General features: G+C 42.2%; 1 long non-coding RNA gene across 1 annotated transcript in view; it reads left to right on the top strand.

Annotated features, from left to right (window-relative positions):
- The window catches only part of LOC116153345 (uncharacterized), a 31,774-nt gene extending 6,098 nt beyond the window's left edge, over positions 1–25,676 (top strand). The window contains exons 2-3 of the long non-coding RNA XR_010381155.1: positions 24,671–24,776; positions 25,511–25,676. This is a non-coding gene — a long non-coding RNA (uncharacterized LOC116153345). The remainder of the gene's footprint in view (positions 1–24,670; positions 24,777–25,510) is intronic.
- Positions 25,677–27,977: the final 2,301 nt, after the last annotated feature.

Raw genomic sequence — 27,977 nt, 5'->3', positions numbered from 1 at the left:
TAACAACTTTCTTAAAGGATAGTTGCAACGTGGAATCTGAAAGCGTTATCAGTGAATTTTTTGTGTTCTGTTACATAAAAATCCATTTGTTGTGCACCTTGAATGAATCTTTTACCCATGTATGATTTTGTAATATCATGCATTGATCACTGAAAAATATTGCTTTACTGAGTTATGCAGATATTACAAATATTGACCCATTTTATTATATAATATCAAAAAAAATCACATTCATTAATATCACAACTGATCTCTTTGGAAAAATCCTTAAGTTTTGGGAAGCTATGAAGCTCCAGTGTAGCGGATACAAGTTTTCCAAAATTCTAATTTTTGCTTGGAAGTTCAAATTTTATCCTTGACAACAAATACTATCAGTTGTTTTCCCTGAAGTGACAGGCCCCCTTTTGTTCATTTTGAGAAAATGTCTGCCAAATACTAAGTCAGAAAAAAACATTCTTTGTCATTTAGTCTTTCAAGAAAGGAGGAGGAAGGGGGGCGTTCCATGAAAAATAATGGCTAGTTCAACTCACAAACTCATAGCTCTGTCACGTAGAGAGAGCTTTCCCAAGAGATAACCATCCCACTCCGGAATGCGGTAGAAGCACTCTAAGCACACTGCCCATTTTATTACACAGAATGTTTTGAAAAGTGTCACTATTTAACAAGATTAATCACTTTTACTGCTTCATCAAGGACATTCTTAAATGAAACTGGCATTTGTTTTTACGGCAAGTGTGTGGCAATGACTGCTGGAGCTTGGTGCCTGCTTGATTCGTGCTCAGGTGGTAGGAGTTTCACCCACCAGCGCTTTTGCACCTTCAGCGCAAATGTCAACAAGGCGAAAAAGGCAACAAAAATTGCAGTATTTTTATGAAGATAGTTCTTAACTTCACATATACCAGGTAGGTGTCGCAGGGATTCCTCAGGCCGCTACAGACCACATTTTGAAAAAGGTAGCTGGAGGAGATACAACAGTTGACTAGAGGTCGGTGACTGCTTACCCCAGCTTTGCCTCAGGCTAGATCTGGCTTCTGCAGGTGTCTTTCACTCAACTGTCTCTGTATTTGCATTACAAACAGGTTGGATTAAATAATCTCTATCATCTCACTGTCAATTTAGGAGCACATTGAGCATTCTTTATCACTGACTTCTTATCAGTTTTATTGCCTGTTTGTTTCTGATATGGCTTGTTCTTTCTGGTGTGCTGTTGTCAGGATATACAACCACATAATCTCTTCCTAGCCCTTTGCATAAGGGAGGGCAACTGGCTTTCCCACAGAGTGGGTGTTCTGTTGTAGAGGGTGGACTGAATACTCCACCTCTACTCACAGAAAGAAACTTGGACCTCAGAGATGTGCTGTTGGAACACAGTACACTTGCCCTGAATGATTCTGGAAGGGGTATTCTCAGCAAAAGGGGGGAAATCCAGGCCTGGAAAATCGGGGCCAAGTCATAATCATAAAAGAAATATGCTTTTTTCATGAAAATAAAAAAGACTAGACTGGGTAATTTTCTGAAGAAATCTGCATTTAGGGGATGGTGATTTACATTTGCCTCCAGAGGAAAAGAAGCCAGTCGTCCCCTGCTTCTCCTCCCTCACCGGCATTCATGTCCCCAAGTTTACCTCCTCCCGCTACAGAGCCTGCAGAAGCCTGAGCTCAGGGAAAATGCAGGGATACTCAGCTGGTGCCCGAGGGACAGGATCTGTGAGACACAAGAAAAGACTGGCGCTGAGGCTGCATTATCCTGAGGGAAGAAGTGGTATCTGAGGACGGGCTGGGGCCCCTGCCTGGGGAGATGCTTACAGGAGGATTGTGGAGAAAAGAATGTGCACGTATCATAAGATATCAAACAAAAGGCAATACAGAGGCATATTTTCCCCTTTATGAATTTATAAACAAAACAAAACACAGCTAAACAAGGGTACAACTCCTTGTCTCCCTCACCTTTATAAAGCTTGAGAATAAGTATGCGAGCCCTTCAATAAAAGAGTGGCATAAGCCACTCTCAAAGTCCAAGATGCGTTTGGTCTGGGGAAGACAGTGAACCCTTGTGGCAGAAGCTCTTAAAACTGACCCCCACCTCACCAAGCCACCAGCTTAGGGGATGTTGCTTCCTCTATGAAGACAGCCAGCGTCCATGGCGCTCCAGATCCTTGTAGTATGGACGCTCTCGGGTACTTGTGTTGCCTCAAATTGAGCTGCGTGCTCACCAGGGTCAGTGCTGTTTGTCCCCAAACCCGTTTCTGCCTATTGTACTTGAAATTCTGATTATATAATTTAACTATTGTGAAAACCAATGAAATGCGAGTGCAAAAAGAGGTTTTGTTCCTGTGAAAACTGATGCGGTATGATTTGGAAAGGCTTGATAAGGACAAGTCACACACACACAAAAAAAATTGCTATTGAACTGGTGTGGGAAAGACTGGGGAAAAAATCATAAACAGCTTAGAATAAGTCTGTACTCAGGTTGCCTTGTGTCTTTAAGTTCTCACTCTACTTTAAAGAAACCCAAACTAGAACTTATAGAGATTCCGGTAGAATGAAAGCCCCGTGATTATGGAGACCTTGTGTTGTTCACTGAATACGCCTGGCACATAGTAGGTATATTCTACATACATTTGTTGAGGTTTATTATTGCGATATTTATGGAGATTGGTCTGGAAGATATAGACTGGATAGAGAAGCCATTCTTTTGAAATCTCTCTGATCTAGTACGCTATAGTGAGGACATGTGATGGTAAGAAATGCCTCCTCCATTTCAGGATATGTCGAGATTCTTTGGATTTGGGTTCCAATTTCTATGTATTAACCTCGTGGCCTTGAACCAGTTAGCATGCTTCTCTAAGCTAGAACTTCCCCAACTGGTGGGCAAGGAACAGATTATAGGTGTGCTGAAAGCTTGATCTTCTAAATGCTCAGAGTAGCCAGGCAAGGCCTAGGGTAGCCAGAATCTCCGGGCTCATCATTTCTGGCAGCCTCAGCCCTTTTCCATAGTGAGATCTATACACATATACACAAGGGTATGTATATGTAAGTATGTGTGTATGTATATGAATATATGTATGTGTGTATACAGATATACATGTCTGGTGGTAATTGCCTATGTGCATCATAATATGGAAAAGGTTGGAAGCATCAAGAGTCCAGCTTTAACTCCTCAGCTAACAAATCCTGTCCAGCACTTGTCAACATGTTGTTATGAGGAAAGGCTGTGAAAACTGCTGGTGGTTATACACACAAGAGGCATTGTGACACACCACATGCCTAGAGTCAGATTCCATGTCTCCAGCCCTAGTTTCCTCATCAGATTCCTCAATCAACAAGAAACAAGAACTAAAAACAGAAAAAGATGGCATATAGAGGTCAACATTACCCTTATTTCTGATAAGTCTTTATTAGGAAGTGTAACTGTAGGCAAGTGAGCTTCCTAACACTGAGCTTCAACGTGAGGCCAATTTACCCAGCCAGTCACGGGCAACCCTGGACCATACTCTTCCTCCGCAGGGGAGAGCTTGTCCCTGGAATCGTAGAGTGGAAAACACACTCCCTGTGGGCAACTTACTCCCAAAGAAAGAGAAGGGAGGACTGGTTCATGCATGTCAAGTCTCTTTTTCCAAATTTACCACTCAGATCTGTCATTCCACGCCCCCTGAGAAGGAGTGTATGCAGGGATGGAGGAGTGCCCTAGCAGAGCTCCTCCCATGTGGAAGAATGCACCTCAGATGCACCTTCTTGAGATCTGAAGGGAGACGAGTCTGTTTCACCTGCTGTCCTGGCAAACATGGTCACAGAGGCACTGGACTTTTGTTGTACTATCAGCAGAAGTCCCAGTGCCCCGTCACCTGCTTCCTGGGTGCAGTGAAGCAGGAAGTGGGGCATCTATTTTTGCCCAGGAAGATCAAGCAGGGACAGTCTGGCCCTGGACGTGGTTTCCTGATCCCTGGATATGGGTTACATAGTGTAGTTCTGTAGCCACACTTGCCATGGAGCCTTCCTGGTTCCCCCAGCTTCTCAATTGTGATACAGGTTGCAGCCACCCCAGCCGACATTTCTGCAGTGTTCTGCTGGTTACTGTTGGAAGTATAGCCTCGGACCTTCTCCTCTAGACCACCCATGGATTTCTAAGTGCCTAATTTCCTAAATTAAATCCTTTTCTGCTTAGAGCGTTATCTGAAACATAACAATGATCGAAGGACACTTAATAATGTATTAGCCCTCCCCAGAAACCTTCCTCCCTTTTCCCTTCCCATCTTCCTGCATTGGTCCTTCTCATTTCTTATTGACCAGCATACGGTCACATGCCGATAATCTAAAACTCTCACTGGCCAAGGGAACACAAGTCTATGTTTGGATCATACTAGTCATCAAATCACCAGTGTGGAATGATGAGCATTCCAATTTTCTAGACCTGTATTTTCCCACCTAACAGCCCAGTTCTACCTTTTCTTTGTCTTGGGGTCCAGTGTCTAGACCTTAGAGAGAAATCATCAACATACAAAGGCCAGCCTTCTTCTTAGCTACCCCTCCAGATTCCTGAGTTCTTCCCTCCTTATCACGAAACTGTTTGAGAACAATCTTGTCTTGAACTTCACAATAAATATCTGTTGAATTGAATTGATTTAACTTCTGAGTCTGGCAGTTTCATAGGCAGCCCTGGGTTACCCACAAATAAGCTACTATTTATAGAAGCAGACCGCAGAGCAATCCCACTGAAGTTACATGCTATTCAAGTCCACACCTTAGAATGGTGGTAGGAAATTCAAGTGGAACTCACTGCCAGCCCTTGTCTCTAACTTCAACTCGTTACTGGAAGAACGCAGGCCTCTGGTGCCCTTCAAGTGAGGAGAGTGCTGGCTTTCCCACAGTCACTTGGGCATTTTTTTCTAGGGTTTCCTCCTTCCTTAGTCTGAGAGAGGGATGACATTTTTGAGTATTCTAGTGGTTTTGGTTAAACTATCTTTCCTCTTGGAGATGGAGGTCAAATCACTGAATATATATATATTGAGTACCCACTTCATGCAAAGAACACTTTGGGGCTGTAGAGTACATACCTCAATTCTTATCCTCAAGTGATTTATAATCCGATGGGGCAGCGGGCAAGAAATGCACAGAAAATGCTTTTTCTTGTTTATTTTTCACTACCCAGGTCACTAAAGGGATATGTAAAATTCATATTTCTGAATCATTTGAATGTGTGTATATGGGGAACAGGAAGGAGTTTTACTTCAGCTCAGAAAAAAGTCTTCACAGAGACCGATTAAGTCTTTTTCTGGAGATTGAATGAAACCATTATTCCAGGCCCAAGAGAATTGCCAGTCATGATCCTTTTAGGATCTTCTCCGCTTGAAAGGCAAGACCTGTGTCTGTCTGAACCATTTCCTATAACAGTTAGCATAGCTGAACTGTAAACTCATACAGGCAGGGATCAATAACAACACTCACCTGCCTACCTGCAGTCGCCTGGCCTGTGTTAGATGCCAACAAATACCAGTGGATTCAGGAAAGAATGAAGGAACAGGTGACACAGCACAAGAGGAAGTACTAAATACATGTTTTTATGGGAACAATCTGACATTCACCTGCCCTGTCTACTTCGACCAGCGATGTCTCCTTGCTACAACTGGCCACGCTCAGCCAGTGCTCAGACGGTGACCTACTTCCATGTCATCAGTAGTCTCTGCTAATACTGAAAATCCTTTGAAGACATCCCATCTATGAAAATGAATTCCTGGTGAAAACAGAGCAAAAAGAGAATTTGAAGGAGAGATGAAACTTTCAAAATTCTTTAAGGCAACATGAGACTTTTTTTGTAAAGGCATGTAGCGTGAGGAGCTCTCAGCCCAAGGCATGGCAGTCAATTTGTGTAGATGATAAGACCTTTCAGTGTCAATGAGGGGGCACCATTAATAGCCGAGTATGGGATCTGGGTCCTAGGCACGTATATTGGATAAAGAGTGCCTAACCGTTTGTTATATGCTGAGCTGTATCCCCCAAATTCATATGCTGATGTTCTAGCCTCAATATATGAATTATCTCAGACATCTGGGTTACCTCACAATGTAACAGTATTGGGAGGTAAGTTTTAGAGGGGTGATAGTTAAGATGATGCCGTTAGGACCGGCCCTAATCCACTCTGACCGGTGTCCTTAGAGAAGAGGAAATTTGGACACACAGAGACACCCGATGTGTGCACTCACAGAGGGGCGACCGCGAGAGGACACAGCAAGAAGGTGCCCGCCTGCAAGCCGAGGAGAGAGGCCTCAGAAGAAATCAAACCTGCCCACACCTTGATCTTGGACGTCCAGCCTCCAGAACTGTGAGAAAACCAACGCCTGCTGATTGAGCCACCCAGTCTGTGGTATTTCGTTACGGCAGCACTAGCAAGCCAATACCACATTTATTAGAGAATTCTTCATTGTGGTGTTACCACAATGTGTCTGTGCAACACCTACATGTACTCACTGGCTCTGGGTGATTGGGGTTACATAATAAAGCACAACCAACTGATAGCACAGGAGACCGGGTTTTGCTAGAGGGAAGCAATTGGCAAGAACATCTACAGTCTCAGGAAATTGTGTCCCTTGACACCTGTAGGTAAATTGTCTTACCCCTAAAAAGGATTCTTTTCAATGTTTCTTTTTATCTCTTCCCTCCATACCCTCTTCTCTCCCCACTTTGCCACCCTTTCACTCTTCCCTACTGACCTCACCCCTCACCACCCCATCCACTAGCCCTTCAGCTGGCCTTGACATCCATTTCTAGCTTTGCTTAAAAAAAAATAAAACTGTTGTTTTGTTTTGTTTTGTTTGTTTTTAAGGCTTTCAGCAGATTTCCCCAACCAAAAGTCGGGAGCAGGTTTTTAAACCTGTTTTTGAGGGTAAGATTTTCAACTTGGCCTCGCGTCAGTTGGGAAGATGGGCTCAGAAAAGCAGCCAGTCATCCTGAGGTACCAGGAGGGGTTTCATTATGGGAGAAAAACACCGGAAGCCTTGGTTGGGAGTCCGCTCCATCTCCAGAGCAAAGGGGCACAGTGGACACAGTTCTGGGGAGGACACCATCTGAGCATAGTAATGAGAGTCTCTGAGGCTCAGGGCCCAGGGAAGCCCCCTCTTAGTGTCTCAGGAGTCTGCCTCCCACGGTGGGTGCCATGGTGTCAGCTCCCTTCTATAAAGCAGTGGACTAGTCTCTGGGACACCTAAAAAAATTCACTTCACTCCCCTAGATCTGAACTGTAAAAAGTTCCACTTCCTGACCATAAAGATTAGACCAGATTAGTCACTTTCCATTGTTTTTAGTGAACTTTGTAAAAAGAACTGTGAAAAATGAAAAGAACTTTCCTCAAACAAAGGCTTACACATAAGTTCATATTAAAAACAAACACACACATTGCTGGCTTGGCTCGGGGCAGAGCCCCACCCACTCTTGCCTTGCCCAGCCCTTCCTCCTCCTCCTTCAGGCAGCAACCAAGCACCCTCAGTGGATCCCCTGGGTTGAAGCAAGATGAGAATCACCAGATTTGACTATCTCTGAGGCCAGTGTGCAGAGAAATGTTTAACAGCAAACTTTGTGGGGAAGGGTGCTGATTTGTAGTGTCGCCTGATTTCTGTGGTATAAATACTTACCACCATGGCTGCATTCAAGCTACTGATGTCACATCACTGAACTAAAAAATAGCACAGAACTAAAAATAGGCGGCCAGCCAGTGAATGATGCAACGACCCAATGAGGCAATGACCGAACTCACACTCAATAGGCTCTGTAGTTTGAGATTTTTTTTTTGACATTTCTTATTGATTTATAATCATTTTACAATGTTGTGTCAAATTCCAGTGTTCAGCACAATTTTTCAGTCATTCATGGACATATACACACTCATTGTCACATTTTTTTCTCTGTGAGTTATAACATTTTGTGTATATTTCCCTGTGCTATACAGTGTAATCTTGTTTATCTATTCTACAATTTTGAAATCCCAGTCTATCCCTTCCCACCCTCCACCCCCCTGGCAACCACAAGTCTGTATTCTCTGTCTGTGAGTCTACTTCTGTCCTGTATTTACGCTTTGTTTTTGTTTGTTTGTTTGTTTGTTTTTGTTTTTGTTTTTTAGATTCCACATATGAGCGATCTCATATGGTATTTTTCTTTCTCTTTCTGGCTTACTTCACTTAGAATGACATTCTCCAGGAGCATCCATGTTGCTGCAAATGGCATTATGTTGTCGGTTTTTAGGGCTGAGTAGTATTCCATTGTATAAATATACCACCTCTTCTTTATCCAGTCACCTGTTGATGGACATTTAGGCTGTTTCCATGTTTTGGCTATTGTAAATAGTGCTGCTATGAACATTGGGGTGCAGGTGTCATCCTGAAGTAGATTTCCTTCTGGATACAAGCCCAGGAGTGGGATTCCTGGGTCATATGGTAAGTCTATTCCTAGTCTTTTGAGGAATCTCCACACTGTGTTCCATAGTGGCTGCACCAAACTGCATTCCCACCAGCAGTGTAGGAGGGTTCCTCTTTCTCCACAGCCTCTCCAGCATTTGTCATTTGTGGATTTTTGAATGACGGCCATTCTGACTGGTGTGAGGTGATACCTCATTGTAGTTTTGATTTGCATTTCTCTGATACTTAGTGATATTGAGCATTTTTTCATGTGCTTTTTGATCATTTGTGTGTCTTCCTTGGAGAATTGCTTGTTTAGCTCTTCTGCCCATTTTTGGATTGGGCTGTTTATTTTTTTCTTATTGAGTCGTATGAGCTGCTTATGTATTCTGGAGATCAAGCCTTTGTCGGTTTCACTTGCAAAAATTTTCTCCCATTCCGTAGGTTTTCTTCTTGTTTTATTTCTGGTTTCCTTTGCTGTGCAGAAGCTTGTAAGTTTCATTAGGTCCCATTTGTTTATTCTTGCTTTTATTTCTTCTAGGAGAAAATTTTTTAAATGTATGTCAGATAATGTTTTGCCTATGTTTTCCTCTAGGAGGTTTATTGTATCTTGTCTTATGTTTAAGTCTTTAATCCATTTTGAGTTGATTTTTGTATATGGTGTAAGGGAGTGTTCTAGCTTCATTGTTTTACATGCTGCTGTCCAGTTTTCCCAACACCATTTGCTGAAGAGACTGTCTTTATTCCAATGTATATTCTTGCCTCCTTTGTCAAAGATGAGTTGACCAAAAGTTTGGGTTCATTTCTGGGCTCTCTATTCTGTTCCATTGGTCTATATGTCTGTTTTGGTACCAATACCATGCTGTCTTGATGACCGTAGCTCTACAGTATTGTCTGGAAGTCTGGGAGAGTTATTCCTCCAGCCTCTTTCTTTCTCTTCAGTAATGCTTTGGCAATTCTAGGTCTTTGATGGTTCCATATGAATTTTATTATGATTTTTTCTAGTTCTGTGAAATATGTCCTGGGTAATTGGATAGGGATTGCATTAAATCTGTAGATTGCTTTGGGCAGTGTGACCATTTTAACAATATTGATTCTTCCAATCCAAGAGCGTGGAATATCTTTCCATTTTTTAAAGTCTTCTTTAGAGATATTTCTTCAATCAGTTGTGGGGTGGACTTATGTCCATCCAACCACATTCTGTCATCCAGGCTTCCATGGGGCAGGATGTACCAACTGTGAACACAGGTAACAGCAATGCACTAAGTGAGTGGGGGCTCTTTAATGAACCCACAACAGGGACTTCATCTGATGATCCAAGCTGATCATGAGTGAAAACTCAGGCATGCCAAGAGGCCTACACAGGCTCTACCTAGACCTCCAGGCAGCCGTGATCGCCCTGCCTTGGGTGGGTATGATCTTATTCTAAGTGTCTTATCACTCCTCCTGGTTACTGTCTCCTACAGGATGGATCAATGTCCAATTCACATTTTTGTCCTTCCATTTTTCCCAGTCTTTGCAAATAGCAAGGGTGTTCAATACCCAAGTAGCCTGGATTCTGAACCAGATTTAAAATTTTAGTTTTGTCACTTACTAGTTGTGTAACCCTGGGCACACTGCTTAATTCTTCTGTGCCAAGTTCATCCTCAATAAAATGTGAATGGTAATAGTACCTACTTCACAGCATTATTGGGAGGATTAAATGAGTTTCATACATATTAAGGACTTAGTACAACGGTTGACACATAGAATATGCAGTTTAAATACTAGCTATTATAGATTACCATTACATGTAGTATATATGTGTTACATATTACCATTATGTGACAGATGAATGCATGCCGGAGAACAAACGCACAGGAAAGAAGGGCCCGAATGGACAGGCAATGGGATTCCTTTGAAAAACAAATACCAGGTTTGGGTTTATAATAATAATTATAATAATAACAATAATCCTGGCTAGCATTTATTGGATGTTTAACATGCATCTCACAAGCATTATTTCATTAACTCCTCATGAAAATCCTCATAGAAAGGAACTACCATGGGCTGGAATACACAGATAAGAAAACCCAGGCCTGTGGAGGATAAGTAACTATTCCAAGATCACTTAGTTAGTTCAAGACAAATGCAGGTCTTTGGAGTCCAGAGCTTGACCTCTTAATCATTAGTCTTTACAGCTACCACTACAGCCCTATCAGCCAGCTCCTAACTTCCAGGCCATTTACTTGCCTTCTCTTCTCTGTACTTTCTCCCAACCACCTCTCCATCTCTTCACCTGTCCCTTCAGGTTCAAGCAAGACTTACTTCCTTTCTGAAGACCTCCCAGACTATCCCCTTAGTATGACATTCTCAGCACTTTCATACACTGTGTGCCCCTCATTCTCTCCCACCTATGACAAAGTTACCTGAGATTCTTTCTGTGTCACACAAGTAACAGTCTAGAGATTTTGCAAGATCTAGGTTAAATCCACGCCCTGGTTTAAACACTGCCCCAGCCCCATGACAAAGCCAACCTCTGCTGAAGCTACCCTGTATATCCATGTGGGTTCCCCAGAAACTGCTCTCTGCTGCTGGCCCTGGTGTAAATTATAAAATGGGAACAATGGGAAGGTCAGCAGAGTAGAACCAAGCCCTGCTGAACCAAGCCCTGCTTAACCAAGCACTCTTCACTCTCAGTCACCTAGGCTCCATGATGCAGACAGAGGGTGTAGAGCTAAAGTCATGTAAGAAACATTCAAGCTATTTCTACAGAAGAGATGACACACCTCTACACTCAAGGTGCCTCCTGCCTGCTCATGGATGCTGAACCCTTTTAAGAACATCTACAGAGCAACTCACAAGTGAATGCAAACACAGTACAGAGCACAGAGAAGAGAAGATGAGGGGGTGGGAAGCTAAAAGGAGTGCTCAGAATGCAGTAGAACTCTTCAGGGAACATTTCCTAGAGGTATTGAGTAGATCTTATAAAAATTTAAAAAATATTTTCTTGGTGCAAATGCAATACATGCCCATGACAAACAAATCAGAAAATACAGACAAGCAAAGAAAGGAAATTAAAAAAAAAACCCACCTACAATCTCGCCCACCAAAAGACAACTTCTGTTAACACTCTCAACACCTTGACAACCAGCTTTTGCAGGAGACAATGTGCAGAGCTGGAGCCCAGGTTGTGTGTGTGGTGGAGAGGTAGGGGGACGAGGAGGCAGTCCTGGCATTTTGGTCTATGCTTGGGAGGAAGTGATAAGAAATCTCTTTGATGGGATTGGAAAGTATAGGGCTGAGGAAGAAGACAGAAGATCTCTCAGACCAGGCAGAGACAAGACACAGGCAGTAGTATCAGGAGACTAGCTGAACAGTGACATGATTAAAATAATCATAAGAGCAATAATAGCACACATTTGTTGAGAGCTTACCCTGTGTATGACATTGTGCTAAGCACTTCACATTCCATCATCTTATTTAATTCTATAATCACCCCATGAAGCTTTTACCAAATCTCACCAACTGGTGTTTCTTCCAGTGTGCTCTATAGGCTACCTGCATCAGAATGCCCCAAGATGTTTGTTAGATCTCTTTGTCCCCATGGTTATGCCTCCAAGGTGTTCATTAGATCTTTTTGTCCCATTGTTTGATTGCAGATCATCTCTAGACTGAAATGCTTCAGGTCAGAGCCAAAAATGGGCATGCCCAAAAGATAACTGTAGAATAAGTAATGCCCAGGGCTGTCTTTTGAGTAACTTGCAGCCTCATTCCCTTCCAAAAATGCTCCAAGGATGAGAGAGACTGAGCAAGAGCCCAGCGCAAGAGGCCTGTGGGCTCTACAAGCCTTCATTATCCTTGATTAATCCTCCTACAACACAACAGCCTAGAGACAGCTTTCAGCAGGAGGTGTGCTAGCCTCAGAGGCAGCAACCAGACAGTGTAGGTCAGTATGCTATACACTGGAAACTAACACAACATTGTAAATCAACTATACTTTAATTTTTAAAAAAAAAAGCATCTGAGGATCCAGGGACAAAACCAAGACTGGGAGATCTGGGTGACAAGGGAAGCCTGAGAGAAAAGAGCCCAAAAGAGCCCACACCCTGGTGCTATCTCCTTGTAACTCCACATGACCTGAGCCAAGTCCTCTGGCATTTCTGGGCCCTTATCTTTATATTTTTATTTTTATTTTTTTTATTTAAGTATAGTCGATTACAATGTGTCAATTTCTGGTGCACAGCATAATGTCTCAGTCATACATATATCTACATATATTCATTTTCATATTCTTTTTCATTAAAGTTTATTACATGATATTGAATATAGTTCCCTGTGCTATACAGAAAATACTTTTTAATCTATTTTTATATATAGTAGTTAATATTTGCAAATCTTGAACTTCCAAATTTATCCCTTCCCACTCCCTTTCCCCCAGTAACTATAAGATCATTTACTATTTCTGCAAGTCTGTTTCTGTTTTGTAGATGAGTTCATTAGTGCCTTTTCTTTTCTTTTTTTAGAGTCCACATATGAGTGATATCATATGACATTTATCTTTCTCTTTCTGGCTTACTTCACTTAGAATGATGATCTCCAGATCCATCCATGTTGCTGTAAATGGTATTATTTTATTTTTTATGGCTGAGTAGTATTCCATTTTATAAATATACCACAACTTCTTTATCCAGTCATCTGTTGATGGCCATTTAGGTTGTTTCCATGTCTTGGCTATTGTAACTAGGGCTGCTATGAACATTGGGGTGCATGTGTCTTTTCAATTTAGAGTTCCCTCCGGGTATTTACCCAGCAGTGGGATTGCTGAATCATATGGTAAGCCTACTTTAAGTTTCTTGAGGAACCTCCATACTGTTTTCCATAATGGCTGCACCAAACTACATTCCAGCAGCAGTGTAGGAGGGTTCCCTTTTCTCCACACCCTCTCCAGCATTTATTGTTTATGAACTTTTGAATGATGGCCATTCTGACTGGTGTGAGTTGATACCTCAGTGTAGTTTTGTATCTGTAAAATTAGGGATTTGGCCTTAATGATCTCAAAGGTCCTTTCAGCCATGGGTGGGAAGATAGAATCTAAATCCAAGGGGTATATACTTCTGCTGCTCTTGTTTACCTCTGATGCAAGTCCCGAAGCCCAGGAACCCTAGTGCCACCTGAAGGACTGGGCAGATACAGGCTGACGGGGATCTCCAGGGCCATGAGAAGGGTGACTTCCACAGAGGAGGCAGGGAAGACCAGGAGCTGCTCCAGTCCTGGGTGGGAAGCCAGGGCCTCCCCACTCACTGGAAAACTCAAAGACCTTTCTTGTATGTTAGCTCATTTGAGTCTTCCCTCTCCCTAACAAGGTTAGTTATTTATGGTAGCCTCATATGTGTCCATAGGGCAGAGAAGAGAGAATGCTTATGGGAATGGAAACGTATTTTTAAGAACATCCAGGAACTCAGGGTAGGAAAGAGGCAGCCAGCTGGCATCACAGGCTCTTGATTCCAGGCTATGAGGTAGGTTTCTCAAGTTACCAGGAAAGTTTCTCCACCAGTGCTGAGGACCCACCTTACTTCTCTGTATCCTACACTCACTGATTGGCTGGCTCCCACTCACCATAGAACCAGTCCTCCTATTGGGCTGAGTTCACACTGTCACCTCCAAGATACCTGTGACAAGGTAATTGTAATATTAATTCATTTGCTGTATTTTTCCATTGCCTTCTCTTTCCAAGCAGGCACTGCTAGTCCAGTTTTTTGTTTTTTCTTGCCTTAGGAATTCTTGCAGAGCAGAAGACAGAAGCTCCTTGAAGCTAATAGATCTTCCTTTCTGGGTAAAAGCCCTGTCTCATTGTGTCTCTCCAATATCATGCACATATCCAGAGGGAGAAGAGGAGTGATGGGTAGGGAAGGAATGCTTTGAAGGACAAGGAAAGAGAAAGAAGAATGATCAAGGACCAAAAAGATTAACAAACAAACTCAGATTATAAGAACCCATTCCAGGGTTCTGGGTAAGGGCCAGATCTCAGAGGACATGAGGCCTTACACAGTGAGTTTCCAATCTCAGCAAAGATTCCTAGGCTCCAAGGATGACTCAGAAACAGCAAATCACCAAAGCAGAAGAGACCTGAGGCATCAGAGGAAAACTCATTGTGGACGATGGGCTGATGAGTGAATTGGATGCCTCTATGCTTTCGCCCAATTACACAATCTTTCAGGGGATTGAGCCCCCAGAATGACAGACTAATCTGCCCACTGAACAGGACTGAGGGCTCAGAATCAGACTTATTTTGATAAAGGGCAAAAACACAGAGGAATACAATATCCCTAGCTCAGCTGGGTTGTAAAGTAAGAGTCACATCCTGACCTGCATAGAAGCATGAATGACCCCATTGTCCTGGCAAAGATACCAGTTACATCACCTTAATACCCAAATCTTACTAGCTCTAAGCTCCCACCTGCTCAGGTAGAAATTGCAGTCCTATGCTCTGTTGGTTAGGATGGTTTCGCCACAAGTAACAGAAAACCCAGATTCAAATTCAAACATATAAGGAAATGCAGTATCTCACTAATGGGAATTAGAAGTAGTGGATTCCAGGTGTCGTACAAGGAGTGCTCAAGGTGTAAAGGACCCAGGTTGTCTTCATCTCTCTGTTTTGCTGTCCTCAAGATGTTGGCTTTGTCCTCTAGCTAGCTCCTTTTTTGGTAACAAGATATCTTCACCAGACACAGTAACATTCTGGGGAAGAAAAGCACTCTCCTCCCAAGTCTGCTTCTTAGAAACATGGAAGCTTTTTCCACAAGTCCCCTATAGAATTCATTTTATGTCTCATTAGCCAGAATTGGATACATTCCTGTTGTTAAGCCAATCTCTAGCAAGGGGAATGGGATCACCAGAGTTGGCCTGAAGCTCAAGAATAGCATGTGAATGTCACTGAAGTCTCCTTTCCCAGGAGATTCTTCAGCAGAAACAGCCCCTTAGAGGAACATATGCCTGGGAGATGGGTGACTCACACTCCATATGCCAGATACATCTAACTTCAGCTCTGGCTCAGCCAAGACCTCCAGCTTGTACCCTAGACTGTATCCTACCTTCTGCCTCCAGCAGAGTGAGGTTGGGCCACCAGCAACACACGCTGCACAAGGCATGGCAGCCACACTGGGAAAAGACTAGTTGTGCTACTTCTCTCAGAAGGAAATTGTGTATTTGTCATCATTGTTTCCCCTTCAGGTTATTCAGTACATTGATATTAACCCCATTTTACATAAAGGGAAACTGAGGTGCAGAGCAGTAAAATCGATGCTTAAGGTCACTCAGCTAGTTAAGTGGCAGAGCCAGAAACATTCTTTTTTTTTTTTTTTTTTTGAGAGTTATGTTTTATTTGGCAGACATTTCTGAGGACTCAAACCCCTTCGAGCCTGGGATGACAGTCTCTCAGATGGCTCTGAGGGACTGCTCCGAAGAGGTAGGGGAGGAGCTAGGATATATAGATGCTTTACAACAAAGACCAGGTAGTTGGAACATTCAAAGATTACTTGTTAACAAGAAAACCAGACATCTCAAGTTAAGGAATTTAACGCTTTTCTATGTATGGGAGGAAACAAACATTTGGGCTCATTGAATTCATTCCTTTGACAAGCACCTAGCTATCTCAGGCCAGTATCCTGTCCTTTCTTATTCTGAGTCCCCTCAGAGTGCACCATTGTGAGTGGCTGCAGAGGCTGGGCTGCAGGCTTGTCTTCACTGGGGGCAGAAACATTCTTGAGAAAGTCTTTTTCTGGACATGTTTTTATTTCTTTGGGGTAAGTTCCTAAAAATTTAATTGCTCGTTCAGAGTATGTGCATGTCTTACAATGGGAAACTGCCAGATTGTTCTCCAGAACACTGTGTGAGTGTTCCAGTTGCTTCACATCCTATCAACATTTGATGTTGTCAGTATTTTAATTTCAGCTCTTCCAGTAGGTGTGTTTTGTTTTAATTTGCATTTCCCTGATGACTAGTGATGTTGAGCACTTTTTGATGTGCTTACCAACCATCAATATATATTCTTTCTTAACGTATCTGCCCATATTTTTTAAATTGGGTTACTTTTTTTCTTATTATTCAGCTATAGGAATTAATAACATTCCTCATTTTGCAAATACTTTCTCCCAGTCTGTGGTTTGCCTATTCATTTTCTTAAGGGTTCAGAAATGTTAAAGTTTAATGCAGTCTAGTAGATTGCTTTATTTTTCTTTTATGGTTTTAGTTTTCTCTAACTTGTCTAAAATAAACCTTTGTCTACTCCAAAGTTGTGAAGATATTCTCTTATGTTTTCTTCTAGAAGCTTTATAGTTTAGCTTTTACATTTAGGTCTTTGATCTATCTCAAACTAATGTTTATGTATGGTGTGAAACAAGGGTCAAGTTCATTTTTTTAACATGGAAATCCAGTGTTCCAGCAACATTTGTTGAAAAGACTACCATTTTCCCGTTGAAGTGAGTTGGCAATGTTGCAAAAGAATTATTTAGCCATATAAATGTAGGTCTTTTACTGGACTATTTTCATTGTTGATCTAAATGACTGTCCTTACCCCAATACCTTCCTCTCTTGGTTACTGTAGCTTTGTAGTAAGTTTTGAACTCAGATAGTTTGAGTTCCTCATCTTTGTTCTTTTTCAGTACTGTTTTAGTTATCCTAGATCCTTTGCTTTCCTATGCATTTTAGACTTTGCCAATTTCTACCAAAAACACTCTGTTAGGACTTTGGGCTTTCATTGAGGTAGGTAAGTGTAAAAGGAAAAACCTCCAGTTCTTTTCTTCCTATGTAGGGAAAGCCCCTTACTATGTCTTTCTTCCCTGTGAGTCTCCTTTACTACTAACACAGGACAATTTACTTCTGACACTTCTGGTCACCAGATGTGTGTGGGGTTTTCCCCCCAACAACAAGCAAGTCTTGGACAGAAGCTGGGTGTCCTACAGTTTAACTTAATTCTGACACTATCAACCCAGAGATAGGTCAGATCTCACAAATAAGGACTCAGTCCACAAGACTGTCCCCCTTCCCCACTTTAGAATGCCAGCTGCAAGCCCAAGGTATTACCTCTGCTTCTGACAGACCAATAGTAGATCACAGGTTCCAGTGACCTCCTCCTAAGGTTCGATTAATTTGCTAGAACAACTCACAGAACCCAGGGAAGCACCTATGTTTACTAGTTTTTTAAGGATATGATAAAGGATACAGAGGAACAGCCAGATGAAGAGATACATAGGGCGAGGTCTGGCAAGGTCCTGAGCGCAGGAGATTCTGTCCTTATGGAGTTGGGGTGCGTCCCCTTCCCAGCGTGGATGTGTCTGCCAGCCTGGAAGCTCTCTGAACCCCCTACTATTGGGATTTTATGAAGGCTTCAATTATCAATTATTAACTCCATTTGCAGCCCCTCTCCCCTCTCTGGAGAATGGGGACCATGGCTGGAAATTCCAAGATTCTAATCATGGCTCAGTCTTTCTGGTGACCAATCCCCATTAAGGAGCCATCCAGGAGCCAACCCAGAGTTGTTTTATTAGAACAAAAAATCTCTTAGTGTTCCTACAACTTGGGAATTAAAAGGGTTTTAGGAGCTCTGTGCCAGAAACTGGGGGCAAAGACCAATACATATATTTTCCAATATCTCACAGTAGGATTTTGAAAGAGATGAAGGCAAGGTGCTCCAATTTGTGGGAACAACATCAGCCCAAGTGAAAAGGTTTTCTGTGTAGGGGAGAAGGAGGCCATGAGACTGGCAGGGTCAAATGAGGTCAAATAGTGAAGGGGCTTGAATCCTAAAGACTTAGGACTTCTTCCCACTGACAATGGAGAAATGCTAAAGGGTCTTTGAGCAGGGGAGTGATGAAGTAACACTGGGGAGAAAAGGTGACCTCTTGGGAAATTTTTGGTTAAGGTGGGTTAACTCCTCCCATCTGTACAATATGGAGTTTGAACCACATGTTTTCTGAGGTCCCTTGCAGCCCTGATGTTTTGGAATTCATTGGTCCAAAAAGGGGATATTGAGGCAGGAGCAATAATAGCCTTCAGCCTGTTAGGGTCAGGGCAGAGACCCCCAAATTCTTAGTCCAAGATTTTGATCCAACCAGTGGGTCAGATTTCTAGGGGAGGGTTGGTCATCAAATGCCTAGTAGCTTGTGAAGTGGAGGTTTGAGGAAGATGGGGAATAAGTGCCTCCTCTTTCCTCATGGATAATCTGTGTAGAAATAACAATTTTTTGCCTCCCTCCCCATGACTGCCTCCTCCCTCCCCATGACTGCCTCCTTCCTCCCCATGACTTCTTCCTTCCTCCCCACAACTGCTCCCTCCCTCCCCATGACTGCCTCCTTCCTCCCCACAACTGCTTCCTCCCTCCCCATGACTTCCTCCTCCCTCCCTGTGACTTCTTCCTTCCTCCCCACAACTGCTCCCTCCCTCCTCATGATTGCCTCCTTCCTCCCCATGACTTCCTCCCTCCCCGTGACTTCTTCCTCCCTCCCCACAGCTGCTCCCTCCCTCCTCATGACGGCTTCCTCTCTGCATTGTTGACAGGCATCTCTCCTCCCATGCAGTGGCGGTACTCCTCAGGATTTTGTCCTGGGCCCCATTCTTCTCTCAGTTTCCCTGAGTGATCTCGTGTACTCCTGCACTCCACAAATATTTATTGAGTACCCACTGTAAGTCAGATGAGGCACTGATCTAAGCCCTGAGGGTAAATTAAGTCCCTGTTCTCATGGATTTGACATTTGCCAATGGTGTGGATTCCATCCGGATACTGGTGACACATAAATCTGCCTCCAGCCCAGATCTCTCTCTTTTGCCTGCTTGGTCTGCTTGGCTATTCCACATACACCTCAAACTCAGTATTTCCAAAACTGAGTTTTCATACTTCGCCCCCCTCCAGCTTCTCCTCCTGTCCCAGTTACACAAGCCAGAAAGTGCTCAGCCTCGTTGTTTATCATCATCTTTGATTCTTCACTTTCTCTCTCCTCCTATATGTAATCTGTAACCAAGTCCTGTTAATTATACCTTCTGATCCTCCAAAATACCTCTGAAATCTACCCACTGCTCTCCATACCCAGCACCATCACTCTAGGCCAACATCCACTCTCCCTTGATCTTCAACAGGTCCCTCTAGTCTGGACCACTTCCATGCCCCATCCCACCTTCAATACATTGTCCACACTGTGGCCAGAGCCATTTTCTGATATAACTCTGATCACGTGACCTCCCGAGTTAAACCTTTAACATGGTGCAGAGAGCTCCTGCTCACCTGTCAGTCTCTCCCCACTACCCGCTCTACCCACCACTACTCTTCTGTTGCACTAACTTTTTTCTCTCAGTGCCCTGGGTGTGCCATGCTCCTTCACTCCTCTAAGCCTCCCTCAGCCTGAAACTCCTGATCCCCTTCTCCTGGCTAACTTACTCCGGTCTTAGCTTAAATGTTACCTGGAACATGTTCCTTAAAATCTCTAGTCTGTGGTAGGTCCCTTCCTCTGTACTTCAGTGCCCCCCTGACCTATTCCCCCCATTGTATTTTCTGATTTGTTACTCTCCATGTCCTTCCTTCCGTTAGACTCTAAGCCACAGGAAGGCAGGGAAAGTGCTGCATCACCCATGTGTTGCCGTACTCTCAGCCTTTAGAAAGTACCCATCAACACGTATCTGTCAAATGGATAAAAAATTTCTTGTCCTCCTCCTCCTGCTTTCTAAATTCAGACATTGCTTAAGATTCCTGTTTCTGAGCTTTGCTCAGTATCCTTCTTTATATTTCATTGATTCCTATGATTTCAACGCTCAGGTATGTGTGAAGAAGTTTCTAGTCTACTGCAGGCTGGTGTCTCTCAGCTCCAAATCTGCATTTCCAACATTATGCTAGATGTTTACACTTGTAGGTTTTTTCATCATCTCAGATAAAGGATATAAAACATTAAAAGCATGCAAGGATATGTATTCAAGGATGTGTAAGGCATCATTGTCTATAATACTGAAAAACTGGAAACAACCCAAATGCCCATCAAAAGAGAATTGGTAAATAAATTACAATACTACTACAGAGCCTTAGAAAGACTAAAAAGACTTATATATTAATGTGAAAAGATATCCTTGATAATACTGTTAAATAAAAAGGAGGTTTCAGAATGATAAACATAGTTTCATCTTATTCAGTTATTCCACATGCATTTATTGAACACCTGCTATGTGCCAGTTATTGTTCCAGGTGCTGGGGATGTTCAAAGAACAAGATAGTGCTTGTTCTCAGACAGCTTTCTAGACAGACAATAAAGTAATATACATATATATAATAAAACATCAGATAATAATAAGTGCCATGCTATTTTAGGTAGGATGGTCAGGGAAGGCCCTTCTAAAACAGTAACATTTGAACAGACACCTGAATAAAGTGAGGGTAGGAATCTTGTGAATATTTAGGGAAAGGGCATTCCAAACAGAAGGATCAGCCATCACAGGCCTGTAGCAGTGACAAGTTTAACTGGTTCTAGAAGCAGCAAGGAGTCCCCGGCTGCAAAGGAAAGCGGAGGGGAGAGTGGTGGGACATGGGGCCACAGAGGGTTTGCAGCCCATTCTAAGTGTGATGGAAAGCCAGTCTTTGGAGGTGTGTCTATTACAAGATGTTAATGTTTCATTGAAAAAAGTTTTAAAAATATACACCAAACTTTATCAAAAAATATTTCCAGGACATGAGATTACAGGAGACTTCCATATTCAAAACCATACCCTTTGTAGTGTTTTATAGTGAGCATGTATTAATTTGGTAATCAGAAAAAGAGATGATGATTTTTAAAATTTGTGCATACCCTTTGGCTCATCAACTCTCTTCCAAGAAACACATCCTTTAAAAAAAAATTGGTTAAGTTCACAAAAGTGTGTGTATAAGGATGTTCATTATAGTATTATTTATAATACAAAAAAATGGAAATAAATGTTTGTCAATAGAGTATTGATTAAATAAATTATGGTAAAATTATACAATGAAATTATAGGAGCCCTGACAAATTGTGTCACAGAATATTACCCCAGGCCCAATTCGTTCAATTCCCAACTCTCTGAAACCTAAAATGTTTAGGCACCCTGCCTAAAATGACCTCTTCTTCCTTGAAACCTGTATGTGTGTGTTGTCTGCAGCAGTCCTGTGGCCCTTACCTGGTACTATTTCATCATGGAACAACAACTTTAGTTCACACTTGGCTCCCCATGAGCTGTGCTAATGGAAGGAGGGCAGGGATAGAACAATTCCAAACAATAGACCATTCATTCCTTGGTAAATGCATCGCAGCATTTATTTTGCAGTGGATTCACCTTCCTAACTAGCTTTCCTTATCTTAATATTGAAAAGTAATGAGCATCTCCAGGCACACACATAGGTAGCAGGGGCACGAGACCCAGAAGACTGAAGAGTGAAGTTCCCCTGGGTAACCCCAGAGTGGATGGCAAGCACTGGGGTCCAGAGAGTTGTCAGGGCCCTTCCCCTGCACAATCACCTACTTCCTCTTCACCAAGAGACCAGAACAACCCCTCTTCTCAAGCTTCTGTGACTCTTGCCTTTGGCTTGCAAGGCTGGGCTCCCTGCCCTTGGTTCCTGAGCCTCTCCTCCTGGTCTGTGCTGGGCAGTGAAACAGCCGCTGGTGAGTCATTCAGGGCCTTCTTTCTCCTGGTCCATTCTGCTTCCCCGCCTCATGGCTGACTCACCAGCTCCCACAGAGGCCTGGACACATTCCTTCCACCCACCTCACAGTGGCCTCCTCAGGGAGGGGCAGACATCACTGGGGAGAGAGGCCACATGAACTTACTTATCCCACAGCCATCCTAAACCGAGCTTCCTTTGCTTCCACAAAGGCTCACTGTGGACGTCTCTTCCTCCCAGCATCCCGGAGAGGCAGGCAAGGTTTCCTTCCATGTGGGGCATTTGAAGGGGCCAGAAAGTAATACCTCTCTTCCCTACCAAGTCCTCTGCCAGCTGATGACTTGTGAGTTACAAATGAATTAAAAAATGAAAGCCATATTTATCACTGATAAGCACTGACACTGGTGAATATGCTTCTGTCTTAGGGCCATGTAATTCTGAAGCCCAGAAGGGCTCTCTCCATGGATGGTCAGCCTCTTAAACTTTTCTGTATTGATCCCAAAGTGGATTTTTTGGGTGTCCCGGTTCAGCTCCCTCTGCATTAGCTCAGCAACTTTTGTTAGAAAAAAAAGAGAGAGAGAGAGAGAGAGAGATGGAAAAAGGGAGAGAGAAAGGATTTGGGGTTTTGCAGAAATATTTGCCTTTGAAAATTCCCAGGGAGGGGGGAAACTATTGTTAAAATCTATCTTTTTTCCTTTGTTTCTCTCTCTCTCCTTCCTTTCTTTCCCTCCTCGCATCGCTATCTCTCTTTCCCCATTTTTCAGCTCAGCCCACAAGTCCTCTCCTTCCCCTCTTGGATTCCTATCTCATCTCCCCACCGCAGAAGGGAGCTGGGAGTGGCTCTAAAAGGAGATGAGGTGCTGTAATGTCCTGCAGATGCCTCAAGTCTCAGACAGACCCAAGGAACTAGCACTCTTGTCTCTTGTCACCCAGCTTCTGCACCATCCCGTGGTCCCACCAGCCTCTGAAAAGAAAGAACACTAGTTTCTTATGAACTCCTTAGAAGGCAGTATTCATAGCCCCACTGGCTGAAGTGCTAATGATCAGCTGTTTTCATGAGCAAGATGATATGATGCCTTTCAAAGTGGGATCTGGGACTCCAGAGCTTAAACAAACAAACATCAATAACAACAAAAATTCCTCATTCCAGAGTCCCTTTGTTCTGCTAAACAAAGATTTAGATGCCAGGCTCCATGCCTGGGCAGAAACCGGAAGGTGAGGAGGCTCCCACCCCTGCTCTTGGGGAGTTCACAGTCTGGCTTCTCTTCCAGAAAACACCAGCAGAATAAAGCCGCCTTTTGGAGATGGTCTCCTTTCTACCTCAACCTCCAAGAGATAAGGCAACTCTGCTTCCTCTCAGAGTCATAAACGTTCTGAATGTGAAGGGTCCTTAGGCATCTCTTTTTCAGAGATGAAAACTGAGGCCCAGAGAGGAGCATTGTCCTAAGCAGGTCACACAGCTGGTGGCTGTGTTGAGCCGGGGCCCGTTTCCTGTTCCCCACGTCACCCTGCCTCCAGGGCATTCCTTTGAGCTAATGAGCTAGGCAGAATCCATGACAGCTTGTGAGCTTGTCCTGATTGTTCCTTCCTCTTGGGAGTTGTCCAGATAAACCTCCCCAGCATGCTGAAAGGCTCACCTCCCAACCTGGAAGGACGGGAGTTCTCTATGAGGATCAGAGCCAAAGCAACTCGGTCAAGTTAGCACTGATACCTTCGAGCTCTCTGCACAAGTTATTAATACAATTGTCTCCTGCCCTATGGCCACAGCCCTCCACATGCCCAAGGGATTCTGGGCCCTTAAAAATCATCCAGTCCAGGGTTTTCAAGCTAATGGTCCCGACTCATTAACTGGGTGACAAAGTCTAATTCTTAAAAGAAAGAAAAGAGTAGAAAATATCAGAATACATTATATTTGTGGTAACAGAATTCTCAGATGACCTCCCCAATGACCTTATACAATCCACTCCCTTTGAGTATGGGCGGGACCTGTGAATACAGTGGGATATCACTCCCAAGATTATGACAGTTAAATAGCAAAGGAAGGGATTTCGCAGAATAATTAAGGTTCATAATGCAGAGCAAAAAAAAAAAAAAAAAACACAAAAAACAAAACTGCCTGCTATTCCAGTAAACAAGGAATGCTGCCCAACATCAAGCAGTTAGCCACTGCAGCCTTTCAATGGTGAGCCCTGAGGGGAATTCAGGACGGAAAAAACCCAGGATACTGGCCCTAGAGAGTTCATATGCATATCTAAGAAATCACTGGTAACGATCCCAGACTCTTCTATCCTCCCGCACACTGAAAAGCACTAAAATCATTAACTTGAGATGTCTGTTTTCTGTGACTAGCAGTAATCTTTTGATGTTAGACTACATGTTTTTTTCTTTTTTTTTTCCAGCAAAAAACATATATTCTGTCTCTTCCCTTACCTCTTTCAAATAGTTCTTCAGAGCTATCTGAGAGGCTGTCTCCCAGGCTACAGTTCTCAGTACGGTCCCTGCATAAAAACATAACTCACAACTTTTAGATTGTATGTTTTTCTCCAGTATTGTCAATTCTGCATATTGTCTTCAGATAAAAATCAGTTGACTTTGAAATAATCAAACAAGGGATTATCCTGGATGGGCCTGACCTAATTATGTAATCCCTTTAAAAGAGAGATTCTCCTTCTGGCCTTGAAGAAGAAGCAAGAATTCTACAGCTATAAGAAAATGAATTCTGCCAACAACCACATGAGCTTGGAAGAAGACCCTGAACTGCAGGTAAGAAGGCAGCCCCAGCCAACACCTTGACTGTAGCCTGTGAGACTTTCAGCAGAGCATTCAGCTAAGCTATGCCTGAACTCTGACCCCATGAAAACTGAGATAATAAATGCATGTTGTTTTAAACCGCTGCATTTGTAGTAATTTTTAACACAACAGAAAACTAACATAATCCTCATAATAGGGATAAGTATTATATTATGCAACTTTGTTTAGTGATAGATAGATAGAGAGATAGATAGATAGAGAGATAGATAGATAGATAGATAGATATAGAGATATGTAAGTATTAGACCATGGTATAAAAAGCATTTTTTTCTGTTTTGAGATGTGACCAAAATGTTGAAAGTCACTGATCTACTCACACAGTGATTTATCCAAGGTCAAGCAGCGATTCACAGACAAATCAAAACTAGAATCCAGGTCTCCCCGGTCAATATTCCCTCCATCCTACCACACTGCTCAGCGTTGTTAGGAAATGAAACTGAGCAGGACCCTGTAGGGCCCTCCAGAGTACAAGGGCCTTTCCGTATCCCCATTTCTTGTTTGTAGGAAAAAGGTTTCAGCCTCCTAGACCTTCCTTGAGTTCCAAAGGGCAGATTCAAGCAGTTACTAACTAGGGAAGTGAGCAAATGCAGAAACAAAGGGAAAGCAGTCAAAAAATAATAGTGCAGGACAAAACAAAGTCCTTTACATAACAGTCTAATACATATCTTTGAGTTCTTCTGCAGCAGCTAAGGCCTCCATCCAGGTGGAGGATGGTGACTCCATGCTGAGACCCCAGACTGGCTGGAACCAGGAGGTTAAGATTGCGATTCCTGGAACACCACCCTCTTACCTCACCACCAACCAATCAGAAGAAAGTCACACATCCTGCAGCCCTCACCCCAAATGTTACCTTTAAAAACTCTTCTCTGAAAACAGTTGGGGAGTTTGGGTCTGTTGAGCACAAGCCACCCATTCTTCTTGCTTGGCCCTGCAATAAACTTTTTTCTGTTCCAAAATCTGATGTTTCAGTTTATTTGGCCTCACTGTGTGTCAGGCACATAAACTTGGGTTTGACAATAGTAAATATCCAAGAGAAATCTAAATGTATGTCCTACAAAAACTTGTACAAAGTGTTATTCATAAGAGCCAAAATATGGAAGCAACCTAAATGTCCACCAACTGATAACTGGATAGTTACAAAATGTGTTATCTCCATACAATGGATTCCTACATAAAAAGGAATGAAGTTCTGATTCATACAATAACATGGATGAATCTTGAAAACATTATGGTAAGTGAAAAGAGCTAGTCAGAAAAGACTATGAATTGTATAATCCCATTTACATGAAATATCCAGAACAGACAAATTCGTAGAAACAGAAAGTAGATTCGTGGTTGTCTGAGGCTGGAGCCAGGATGAGGGCTGCAGCAGGAATGGGGAATGACTGCTAATGAGTACAGACTTTCTTTCAGGGGTGTTAAAAATACTCTCAAATTAGATTGTGGTGATGGTTGTACAACTCTGTGACTGTACTAAAAACCGCTGAACTGTAAACTTTAGGTGAATTTTATGGTATGTGAAATCTACCACAATTAAACTGTTAAAAAAAAAAAGAAAGAAAGAAAGAAAGAAAAGAAAAGAAAAGCGAAAAAAAGAAAAAGCAGTCCAGCTACCCTACTGGAAAGACATATGGAGAGACTGCATGGAGAGAAGAGGCCTGGAACTACATGGGGGAGGGATGGGCTCTGCTGTCCCAGCATCCAAATAAAGCCTCTCAACAACCCCAGCCCCAAAGACACCAGCTGTGCTAGGGAACCCAGGCAAGAGCAGCAGCAGAACTGCACAGCTGAGCCCTGTGCAAGATAACAGCACAGACCTTGTTTCAAGCCACTAAGCTGTGGGACAGTTTGTTATACAGCAAGAAATAACCAAAGCAGCCATTTGGGAAAAGATACCATAGACCCCAAATGGATCAAAGAGCTAAATATAAAAACTGAAACAGCACAAGTATTAGAAGAAATTATGGGTAAATTCCTCTACAGCCTGGGTATGGGGAAGTTCTTTCTAATTAATTCTCAAAGCAAAAATGCAATAAAATAAAAAATTGATAAATTTAAATACTTAAAAAATAATTAAGCTTTTGCAGGGCAAAAACTCCATAAACAATTTTTTTTTAAAAATGGACAAATTTAGAGAAAATGTTTACAATATATATCATAGATAAAGCACCAAAATTTCTAATAAATACCTTTTTAAAGTTGAAAGGAAACTTTAATCCTGTATAAAAATGGGCAAAAGATATGAATAGAAAATTAACAACAACAAAAATATAAAACTCATCTTTAAACATGAAGAGATGTTCAACCTAACTAATAATAAGATAAATGCAAATTAAAACTATACAGATACAGCATTTCTTATTCATCAGATTGGCAAAAATTCTAATCTTGATTATATACTCCACTAGTGAAACAAGAGAAATGGGCACTTATATATTACCCATAGAAATAAAAATGAAGATAAATTCGGTAATATCTAACAAAACCATGGCTAAATTCACCTTTTGACCCAGTAATCCCACTTCTAGAAATTTTCCTTGAAGATACACCTCCAATAATTTAACAATATTCATGCACTAGGTTGCTCATGTAACATTATTTGTAATTTCAAAAATTATTAATATCTTAAATACCCAAACAGAAAAGACTCATTAAATAAATGATGGAGTTTGGTTAAAGAACTATGAAGAACTATAAAAAAAGACTGTAGAAACTCTATATGAACTGATTTCCAGAATATAGTAAATAAAAAATGCAAAGTGCAAAGAGTTATATATAATATGCTTCTGTCTAAAAGACAAAGGGAATAAGAAGACATATGTATCTGCTTAATTTTTAAACATACACACATACACACGCACACACACAAAGGATAAATCAGAAAACAATGAAGTGGATTATCTACAGGAGATGAGGGTATGGGTTAAAGGGATAAGGGAGTGAGGACACTCCTTTGGGTACACTTCTTTGTATTTTTTAAGTTTTTGAAGCATATTAATGCTCTACTTATTCAAAAATAAAATTTAATAAAGAAGAATGGGAGGAAATCAAAGCGTTAATGCAAACAAGAGCAAATAAATCCAAGCATGCCCACTGTTGTCTCTTAGTTCCAAACCCACCCTCTCATACTCTGCTTTTTCATGCTGGAGCCAA

Source organism: Camelus dromedarius, chromosome 5, assembly GCF_036321535.1.
Source record: "Camelus dromedarius isolate mCamDro1 chromosome 5, mCamDro1.pat, whole genome shotgun sequence".
Taxonomy (NCBI): Eukaryota; Metazoa; Chordata; class Mammalia; order Artiodactyla; family Camelidae; genus Camelus; species Camelus dromedarius.
This window is presented reverse-complemented; position numbering and strand designations above follow the sequence as displayed.